Source organism: Anopheles ziemanni, chromosome 3 (genome assembly GCF_943734765.1).
Source record: "Anopheles ziemanni chromosome 3, idAnoZiCoDA_A2_x.2, whole genome shotgun sequence".
NCBI lineage: Eukaryota > Metazoa > Arthropoda > Insecta > Diptera > Culicidae > Anopheles > Anopheles ziemanni.
Genome location: NC_080706.1, coordinates 8429025 through 8435024, shown reverse-complemented (window position 1 = coordinate 8435024; position 6000 = coordinate 8429025). Strand labels below are relative to the sequence as shown.

General features: G+C 46.2%; 2 non-coding genes across 2 annotated transcripts; both read right to left on the bottom strand.

Moving 5' to 3' along the window:
- Positions 1-429: 429 nt before the first annotated feature.
- On the bottom strand, positions 430-501 carry Trnaa-cgc (transfer RNA alanine (anticodon CGC)). Its single transcript has one exon. It is a non-coding gene; the product is annotated as a tRNA-Ala (tRNA).
- Positions 502-696: 195 nt separating this feature from the next.
- Trnas-gcu (transfer RNA serine (anticodon GCU)) lies at positions 697-778 on the bottom strand. Its single transcript has one exon. It is a non-coding gene; the product is annotated as a tRNA-Ser (tRNA).
- Between the last annotated feature and the right edge of the window lie 5222 nt (positions 779-6000).

Sequence of the window (6000 nt, the reverse complement as noted above, 5' to 3'; positions counted from 1 at the left end):
CCAATCCATGACATGTGTCCCGGGTTTGCCGCTGACGTTCGACCCTAAATCAAAACATTATAAACGATCTCTCATCGCGCGGTAGACGGTCCGTGTGTGTGTTTTTTTTCGTTCTTCGTGCATCTTTTCCGTCCGACGCAGGGGTGACTCGAGTGATGCCCCGATGCGACGGGGTAGAGCAACGGTTCCGAGGGACAAGGCAAGGGGCGAAAGCAAATGAACGTATCGCAGACAGATTTATGGTTCCGTGATGGGCTAATACCGTGAGACGAGGGTTGCCAACGCGGGGGAATTACAATAAAAGAATACAAACAAACAAACATGAATCAATCAAAAAGGTCAGGTAGGGTGGGTTTGGGAGGGTTGTCGTAAACGGTAAAGGAAATGTTTCTAAACTGTGCAAAAAAAGATTTCATAGAGTCACACATGTGGAGACGCCGGGGATTGAACCCGGGACTTCTCACATGCGAAGCGAGCGCTCTACCACTGAGCTACGTCCCCGTGATGAGCAGAGCTCGTTCAAAGCCCCTTTTGATCGCCGGGAAGATGCCTCACCATTATGTAATTCAGTTTCGTTTCCTTTTTGTACGAAAGTGATGAAAAAGCACAACAATTTCAACACCTGTTCTGAAGACGGAAAGAATAAAAATAAAACAGAGAAAAAATAAAATAGAACTTGGGTGGCAAAAAACTATCCGACGAGGATGGGATTCGAACCCACGCGTGCAGAGCACATTGGATTAGCAGTCCAACGCCTTAACCACTCGGCCACCTCGTCACTATGAATCTCGTTCGCTACCAACAAAAGAGAACAACGCAGCCTTTTCGAGTGCCTGCCCGTTATGCCATCCTAGAAGGCTTCAACTTCCATTCCTTTTTTTTTCATCTCCTCCTTTTTCTGGGTAACCGTTCAGCAAGAAGCAATGGTTCGTTCGTTATTTCTTGTCTTCAACGAAGATTGGCTTATGTGAACAGTTTGAGCCGGAAGAAAATCTTCAAAATAGCTTAGCAAGAACTCTACACCTATGTACCTGAGTATCCTTGCTGCAGGTGTGAGAATGTATATGTCTTATTTATTCACCAGAATAAATCGAAATTAGCCTCATGGGATGACCAGCAGCCGTGATCGTTTCCTTTCACACAAACCTGGAACGGTATCATCCTTCCCAACCATCCAAACACGTTTAATGGTGATGAGTTCCGGTTCGAGCGGTATAATAATATTATGATTTCATCCGTAAGAATAACATCAAACAAACTGAATCATGCTGCTTCTTCCCGACACATTTCATTACATAAAAAACAAACTTTGAGAAAGGGATGATGGGAAATATTCATCAGTATTTACAGATGTTGGGCAAAAGTTTCTCTAAATAAATTGCCATTCTGCTAATGTTTATTTTACAAAGCCCTTCTGTTTGTATTCAATAACGGCCGCTAGTTATCGTTTAAATATTTAACCATGAGCAATGCCTTTTGGATCTCGAAGATAGCTTGTATGGCAAAATGAGTGAACAATGCTTTTCTTAATTTCTTTTTTCGTTAATATTTCTTTTCAGATTATTGAGAACTCCATTGGAAGACGTTTTCAAAAGGTAAAATTCGACTTTATAGTTATGCAGTATAACACCAAGGCAGCACTTATTTGATTTCAATGTTTTCGCTGAATGTTATGTAATATATCAATTATAGGATTTACGATTCTTCCAAATGAAGTTGATGAATGGTAAAAAAATGGAATAAACTTACGATATTCAACTGCCCGTCGTGAACAGAATACAAAATCAATATGACACAGCACCAGATTCAAGCGCCAGTTTTTCAATGAAACTTCTTGCATAAGCAGTTGTTATCGAACTTTTACACCCAATGCTGCAAGCCGAGCAAAATTCCAGACTCATAACAAAAGCAAAAGAACTTCGCGTGTACTATCAAACTTTTACATTTCGCTCGCCTTTCTTGACGCTGTCTTCGGCATGCGCCTTGGAGGAACTCAGGGAATGGAGTAGCAGATTTTCTTAGTTTTTCCCGGCAGAAGACGCTAGCGCCGACAAGACAAGTCTGCCGAAAGAAAATCCAATAAAGGATGCACACGTAAACTTTTGCTCCACTTTGCTGGTGAGGTTTTTCCCGACCGTCGGTTTGTACGGGCATCGTTCAGCCGCTTTTCCTGGCATTCGCTCACAGTCAGCACTCTAGCGCTGGGGCGGTTCTTACGTAGCACAAGATTTCAATACCAACCAACTTTGCCGGGATAATATATTGCTTACATAACGATCTGTCTGCCGAGCCATCACTTCATTCCAATCCGCTCATCAAATATTTATCCGGAGCTCTTTTGCTGCAAAGAGATTTAAAGAAACGCTGAACACTTACTTATCCATGCTGGTGGAGGTATGAGTGATTCCTAGAAAAGTTTGACTTATCTAAAACTTTACCCGTGTTGAAGATGTTACACAACTTTTGTTATCGTTTCCGTTTGTAGGAAATCTCGTGTTTCTAAAATACCCCAAGATAGCTCCACATGTTTTGAAACATTTGGTAGTTCTGTTAACGTTCCTCTCTCTTTGTTCCACATACTCCGTGCTTGGCCAACCCCAACCGGAACGGAAATGAACTGCTTGCGGAAATAATAAGATACGAATTTGTGCACACGCAGGTCGACGAAAAGCCCGGCGCAAACATTGCAGCAGCCGGGCAGGAAGCCGCTACAACGATAAGGACCTGGTCCCTTGGAGGGATTGTCGCCGCCCCCGACCCTTGCGCAATATTCGGATCCGTAGCGGCGTAGGACAAAAACCCCGTCGGCAAACATGTGTTTCGGTAATAAAGTGTCGTTATGTAATTACGAAACACGGTCGCTCGTAAAAAGTAACGAAACAGCAGCCCGAAAGAACCGTACGTTCCACGGTGAAGGGCAGGGCGAGCGGGAGATGGAGCGCGGATAATAAAATGGCACGTCCGGGAAAATGGCACGAGCTCAATGACGGACACTTTTCGGTTTCAAATGTACAGCAGCCGACCCGGTCCCGGCCGGCCCAAAGTGGAGCAATTCGATACGGATTATCAACCGGAGCTCTCTTCTTCTGCGGGCACATGTGGCGTTCGGGGCGTAAAGCGAGTGTATTTTCACGTTTCATCAGGACGTAGAAAATTCAAGCAGCAGCCCCCGATGGCTTGGAATGCTAGGAACGACATTTTTCAGCTTTAATTGCTTGGGTGGTAACCCTTACAGCGGAATGCAGCGGTCCTGCTGATGCGCCAGACGGCAGACGAATGTGTTCCCGTCAAGAGCGGGTTCTGCTTTCACACCAGTGCTTCACTTGAATAATAATGGAAATTGAGTTTAATGAGTGCACTTCTGCGAAGTGGCCTTCATCGTCCGCTTCTGCTTGTTTTCCTAAGCCTTCTGAAAACGAAAAGCAAGACTGAACTGCTTTTATGCCGGACGGAAACAACCACGATAATTCTTTAGTGTTGGTAATTAAGCTACTTATTCGGGGTAGGTGAGCTAGTATTTGAAATTAAAAATGTTCAAGTTCTTAATATTGTTGGAAAATCGTCATTAAACACAACAAGATTTTCCAGAAAAAGATTTTACCACACGACTTAAAAGCATATTTCTTCCGCCAAGAAAACTGGCAAATAGAGTTATGAAAGGAAATTTTCCAACCTATTCTACCGTTTCATCTTCAAAGGCGTTTGTCGCTGGAACCGAACCGATCCTTCCGATAGAGTTTTCGGCAAAAATATACCGACCGCTCTTTGGCGCTTGATTGAGTTAATCAATCAAATTACGCAGCGTCTATTATGCTGCCATCTGGTCCGGGGAAGGAAAACCCCATTCCGGTCGGTTTTCGCCAAGGAAACGGAGGAAGTTTTCAACCGGGAGCACGTTTTATCTTTTCCGGTTCGGAAAATTGGCACACTTGGTCCACTCCGGTCCAACACAAGCTCTTCTAATTACGTTGACGTTACAGAGAAGTAAGAGCGTGAAAAATGGTCTCTTTCAAACGGTCCGCCCGGGGCGAGGAATTGTACAATGAGGCACTTTTTGAACGAAAAAAAGAAAATGAGTACATAATTGTACGTTTTATTCTTTCGGTTGCCTCCTTCTTTAACTCACAGATTTTTCGTCGTGCCCCGGTTTGGCCCAATTTTCCAAACACCTCCGGGTAGGAGGGTGGCTGTTTTTCTAGCCTAGAGGGGGATGCCGGGACGCCGGTTTCGGTTCTCGTTACCGACCAATTCATCCGTGTCATTTATCATTTCGTTCACGTACCAACCGTAAGCGACCCGCTTCGCTCGAGGATGATAATGTGCGGGCTGCTGCAAAACGAACCCCGCCGTGATTAGAAACAACCGGTAGAGGAGTGAGAGCGGGAGAAGGAGAGAAAGAGACGCAGTGTCACTTCGGACCTTGGAGGACATTTAAAGTTTATGGTCGGAAGAAAAAAGGAAAAACGAGCTCAAAGGAGTGAATGAAAAAGAAAAATAGGTTAGAGGGAAAAGGCATCCCTAGAGCAAACCCCGCACTTTTCCCCCCCATATCGCCCGACGGAACACGAAAGTAAAACAAGAGAAAGATTATTTATGACAGTTTTCAGCGTTTCAAATTAAATTATGAAACATTGCATGTCCCCATAAATTCATTTCATCCTTCCGCTTTTCGACTCCGGGCACTGCGGCCGAATCGTGCGCCCGGGCGTCGTCCGACATGCCGGGCATTTCAAGACATCCCATCGAGTTTTTCCTGCCCTTTCCTATGCCGCACCAACCACCGGGCACCGGCAACCGGAAGCTCCTCCCCGGAGGACCAGACGACGGAAATGGGTTTCGTGCTGACCGGATTTGAGCTCAACTCGTTGCTGCCTTTTTGGCTGAACTCGGATGCCACACCACGCCGAATGGCCTTGGGGGCTACGGGCGAGGCTGCAGACGTCAAAAACATTAAATTGATAATTTCATTCCCAATCCTTGCGGCTACTTCCGGCCGGGGAGAGCCTTTTTCCGAGCACCCGGAGCTCGCAGGAATGTCTAGAAAAACGGGAAGTGCCCTTTCGAGCGAGAAGCACGTAAGGACGGCTTTCCCCTAGGGGCGCGACCGTTCGCCAGCAAACTACAAATGACCACTTAATTAAAGGTCAATTTTTCTCCCCCAAGGCTTCGGCGGGAAAACATTTCCACGCCACGTGGCCGAGTCCTTCGGTCGGACAGATTTGGTTTTCCACCAACGTTCGGATAATCTCCCCCCTCACGGTGGGCACGTTTCATGTTCCGGACCAGGCCAGGAGTGATTGCCGTTCCAATTGGGACGATGTTATTTGTCGATAAGCCAATGGCAATGAAACATCACCGGCGTTACCGTTTTCCATGACGAAGGCGGAATTTCCCTGCCGAAATGCGAAGGATTTCGGGTTTCGGCGGGATGGCCACGAGCGGCACATAAATTTATTGCGAAAGAGAACACGCTCTAAGAGGGCTGGTAACGTCACCCCCGTCGCAGCCAAATGCCACCCTCGTCCCTTTTGCAAAACCCTCCCGCAACGGGTGGGAACCGTTACGCGAATGCGAAGGGACGAACCGAAAAAAAAGGGACGAAATTGTGTGATCCGGAGAATAAATATTTATCAAAACTGTCGACTGTTTCAACGATAATAGCCGTGATAATGTAGGCCCTTAAGTGTGGCCCCTTTTCGGGCGTCGGGAATGGGCTCCTGGATAAGGTAAAGTACCGCCTTAGGGTGGAAGTGTGTCGCGTGAGGATTTTTGCCGAAAAATCAAAATGGCTCCGTGGCTGGCACGGGTACAAACAATGATTTTCCGTTTCATCCGGTGTCGATTTGTCTTCGGTGGTGGCTAAAAACCCCTCCAAGAATGAGCAAACGGGAAGGGTTGTGGGGTAACATCAACCTCTCGAACTGGTGGAACGAGTTTTCTACCCCGAAACTCATTCGCGCAATAACCGTAAGCCTATTTATGTAACCGTCGCAAATGAAT